Source organism: Myotis brandtii, unplaced genomic scaffold (assembly GCF_000412655.1).
Source record: "Myotis brandtii unplaced genomic scaffold, ASM41265v1 scaffold6, whole genome shotgun sequence".
Classification (NCBI taxonomy): domain Eukaryota; kingdom Metazoa; phylum Chordata; class Mammalia; order Chiroptera; family Vespertilionidae; genus Myotis; species Myotis brandtii.
This window is the reverse complement of record NW_005370271.1, coordinates 3,833,127-3,838,205: the sequence shown is the minus strand read 5'-3', so window position 1 is coordinate 3,838,205 and position 5,079 is coordinate 3,833,127.

The following is a 5,079-nucleotide window of genomic DNA, read 5'->3' as shown; positions in this document are numbered from 1 at the left end:
GTTTGCAAAAAAGCAGTTTACAGAAGCAGAAGCAGCATGTTAATTATAGTTTTGGGTCTCAGGGGTCACTGAATTGACAGAAACACATTATCTAGAGCCCTTGGGTAACCTGGGTTAAACTTAGGCATGTTATCTAAATTATAGTTTTGGATCTCTGGAACACTGAGGCAACAAGGATGCGTTAACTGGAGCCCTCTGACCTTGGGATAACTGTGCTGTCCTTCCCAGGTAAAGGAAAATGTGCTTTCTAAGACCAGTATGACCACAACCCATGGGATATTCACATTACAATCAATAAGGCATTTAATCGAATGGGATGATTTATACAATTGAGAAAATCAAAGTAACTTTTCTATTGTTAAACAAAGCAAATAAGTACAGAAGCCAAACAGCAGGGTTAAAGTTAAAATACAGTTTCTACCTGAGATGATTGCTACCATACTTCAGTACTGGGGGTTAGGAATTCAACATATGAATCGGCGGGAAAACAACGGGTCCTGTAACCAGCAGGCCCCACTTTATGGTGTCCAGTCATGTTTCTGTGAATTATTTAAGGGCAGAAGAGCTCTTCATGGAAGAGTCCGATCAACCACAACACACTCTTGACTGGGTGCCATGGTTGGGCTGGATGCGTTCCAGGGTTTTCTAGAAATAAATGCACTAGGAGAAAACCTACACAACCTTGGGTTTGGTGATAAGTTTCCAGATACAACACCCAAAGCATCATCCCCCCAAATTTAATAAACTGGACTTTATTAAAATCAAAGGCTTTGCTTTGTGAATAACACAGCTAAGAGACAAAAATACAAGTTACCCACTGGGAGAAAGTATTTGTAAAGCATAGATAAAGAACTTGTATCCAAAGTATACAAAAAAAAATGCTAAAACCCAACAACTAAAGAGGGGGGTGGAAAAATGGGGGACACCTGTAATGCTGTCAACAATAAAATAAAAAAAAAACTCCTCAACAACTACAAAAAATATGTCTAATGGTCAAAATATCTGACACCTCTCCAAAGAAGATACACAGATGGCAGATTAGTTGTAAAAAATCAATAAAATATATTAAAAAAAAAAAAAAAGAACTTGTATCCAAAGTATACAAAAAAAAAAATGCTAAAACCCAACAACTAAAAAGGGGGGTGGAAAAATGGGGGACACCTGTAATGCTCTCAACAATAAAATAAAATTTAAAAAACTCAACAACTACAAAAAATATGTCTAATGGTCAAAATATCTGACACCTCTCCAAAGAAGATACACAGATGGCAGATTAGCAGATGAAAAGATGGTCAGCATCATTTAACATTAGAAAAGAGCAAATTAAAATATGAACTACCTACATTCGGGCTAAGACCTGTGTAACCTTTAGAACACCAACTGCCTGCAAGGAGGGGGCGAAACAGCAGCTCCATTCACTGCTGGTGGGAGTGCAAAGGACATGGACACATTGGGGACAGCGCGACAGAGCTCCACTTTGTCTCAACACATAAGACAACAATCATACTCCTAGATGTTTACCCACCTGATTGAGAGTTATGGCCACACAAGAACTTTGACATGAATCTTTACATTAGATTTATTCGTAATCCCCCCAAACTGAGGCAACCAAGGTGTCCTTCAGTAGATGAATGGATAAAGACATTGTGACACATACAGTGGGATGATATACAGAAATAAAAAATAAATGAGCTAAAGAGACACAAAAACATGGGTGAATCTTAAATGCATAATTGCTCAGTGATTCCATTTATGTGACAATTCAGAAAAGGCAACTACAGAGACAGTAAAGGGACCAGTGGTTGCCAGAGGACTGGGGAAGCAGAGAGGTTGAATAGATGAAGCAGGGGGATGTTTAGGGGGAGTGAAACTCTCCCATAAGATAAAGTAATGGTGGACACGTGACATGTCGCATTTGTCAAAATCCACAGAAAGTTGTAGCACAGCATTAGCCAGTTTGGCGCAGTGGATAAAATGTTGGCCTGTGGACTGAAGGGTCCCAGGTTCAATTCCAGTCAAGGGCACATGCCTGGGTTGCAGACTCGATCCCATAGGGGGCGTGCAGGAGACAACCGATCCATGATTCTCCCTCATCGTCGATGTTTCTATCTCTCTCTCCCTCTCCCTTCCTCTCTGAAATCAATAAAAGTATATTGTATGCAAATTTTAAAAATCGTATTGAGAGTAGACAGTCATCCCAGTGCTGCAGGAATGGCTGTGATTTGTGATGGGTACTACAGAAGAAAAGGATGGGGCTCTCAGGGTGTGAAAAAGAGTCTGATTTCATTCATTCATTCATTCATTCATTCATTCAAGTGCTTAGTATCTGTTTGCTGAGCACTGTTGTAGGCACTTGGTTATTGGCACAGCCAAGAAAGTAATGTTTAAGCTGAAGCCTATTGGTGTGGTATTTATGTTTTGGGTTGTTTTGTGTGTGTTTTTGTTCATCCTCACCTGAGGATATTTTTCCATTGATTTTTAGAGAGTGGAAGGGAGGGGAGATATATAGAGAGAGAAACATGGATGTGAAAGAGACACATCCACTGCTTGCCTCCTGCACATGCCCCGACCAGGGCGCTGGCCGGGGAGGAGCCTGCAACTGAGGTATGTGCTCTTGACCAGAATGGAACCTGGGACCCCAAGTCCACAGGCTGACGCTCTATCCACTGAGCCAAACCTGCTGGGCTCTTTTCTTTTTAATATGAGGGTATATTGTAGGCTCTCCAGCAGAATCTCTAATGTACGTGAGACTAGAGGACACATATAGACACATCACATACACACACACACACACACACACACACGCACACACGTGCTCACGCACGCTCACCCCTCTGGGTAAAGTGAACTCTGGAAAGCAGCCAGCTCAATCATGCTGACCTACTAAGAATATCTTCTGGTCTATCTCATCCCATCCCCCACATCCTAAGAAGAGGGTTTAAAAATAAACTTTTATTTTAGAATAGTCTAAATCTGCAGAAAAGCACGAAGAGAGGGCAGTTCCCTTTCACCCTGCACCCAATGTCTTCCTGGGGCACATCTGTCATCCAAGGAATGAATATTGACCCATTATTATTATGAGCTGACTCAGATTTCCTTGTATTTTTACCCAATGAATGTTCTTTCTCTGTCCCAGGATCCTATCCAGGATCCCCCATCACATTTGGTCATTAGGTCCTCTCTCTCTCTCTCTCTCTTTTTGTTAACCCTCACCCGAGGATATTTTTCCATTAACTTTTAGAGAGAGTAGAAGGGAGGGGGAGAGACACACAGAGAGAAACATCAATGTGTCAATTAATTGGCTCCCACCCATGTCCCGACGAGGGCCTGAGATCGAGCCTGCAACCAAAGCATGTGCCCTTGACTGGAATCGAACTCGGGACCCTTCAGTCTGCAGGGCTGACGCTCTATCTGAGCCAAACCGTTAGGGCTCCTTAGGCTCCTTTAACCTCGGTCCCTTTCTCAGACTTCCCTTGTTTTGGATGATCTTGAGTTTTGAAGAGCCATGTATTTTCAGGGTACCCCTCACTGTGGGCTTGCTTGATGGGGTCCTCAGAGTTAGACTGGTTATGGGCTTTTGGGAGGAAAACCACAGAAGCACGGTGGCATTCTATTGCCTCAAACAAAGGGTACATGACGCCCTGATTCATCCTGACGTTGACCTTGACCACCGACTGGGGTCATGTTTATCAGGTTTGTCCACTGTAACCGTACTCCCTCCCCCACCCCTTCCCTGTCCCCCTGGGCAGGAAGTCCCAGGTGCAGCCCACACTTATGGGTGGGGCCATGCTCCAGCTCCCGTAGCTCTGTAAATTATTTGGAATTCTTCTGCACGGAGATGTGTCTCCTCTCCTCATTTATTTAATCAATTGTCTGTCAGGATGGACGGGTGGAGACTTACTTTATACTTTGGGTTATAATCCGACACTAAGGTATTTTGTTGCCCAGCTTGTTGCAGCATTGGCCTTTGGGAGCCTTTTCGGTTGGCTCCTGTGCCCCTTTGACTGTGTGTGTGTGTGTGTGTGTGTGTGGCACTTCCCTACTCTCTGGCCTTAGAAGATGCTCCAGGCTCATCTTGTATGTTTCCTGCTCAAGCCCTGGAATCCATCATTTCTCCAACTCTCCTTGGGAAGCGATGTGGAAACCAAGCTGTGGCACTGGATGGCTCATTGCTGCTGGGTGTCCTTGAGTTGAGGCCCTGGCTGCTGACAGAGTAAGCAAACGTGCGATCAGATACTGACCTGTGGACGTGCACATCTCTGTAAATGGTTCTCTATGCACCCATCTGCAGGTGTAGGACGCCAATCCAGGACCCCAGGGATCATTCGCGCCTCCCTGCTCTGCGTGGCGGTAACCTCCCACCCCAACAGAGAGAACATGGCTCCCGCGATCCACTTACCTAATTGTCCAATTCCAGGATGCACGCCTGGTGTGATTCCAGAATTGTCAACCTGTATCCCATCGGAAGCAGCTGTACCCACTGGAGTGCACTATTTGGCCTTTAGTTTTTCAGGCTCCATTTCCAAAATTACTTAAATCAGAATCTTTTCTTCCATCTGGACCTTTTTTTCCTGGCCTGGCTCTCCCGTTCCCTGCCAAGAAAACCTGGCCTGTGGGGCTCCGGTGGTGTTTTCTGGGGGACGGAATCCCTAGGCCCTATTGAACCTCATCAGTGCCCTGGGCTTGGGGACAACCCTCACCCCAAAACAACCCCGTTGAATTCTCTCGATCCACCCACCAAGCTCTGTGAATCAGGGCTCAGCTCCAGTCAGTCTCCATTCCTGCCCCGGGGACCCCTGCTCACCCCCAGGACCAGGCAGCAGGGGCTGGCCGCTCTGGGCCCTGGCCAAGCTGTCCAGCCTCCTGCTGGTCCACCTGGTAACTGGGGCCTTCTCGGGTTACTCAGAGGATCACTTTGCCTTAGAAACTCCAGCTGTCCCCCCGGGCGCATCGGTAACTGATGCCAAGGCCCCAGCAGCGGAGGGCCAGCAGCAAGCGAGTGTCACCGGCTGTTCCGCAAGCACCGTGCTCTGTCCCTGCAGCCCTGCTGTCACCAGTAAGGAAGGTGAGCAAACCGGG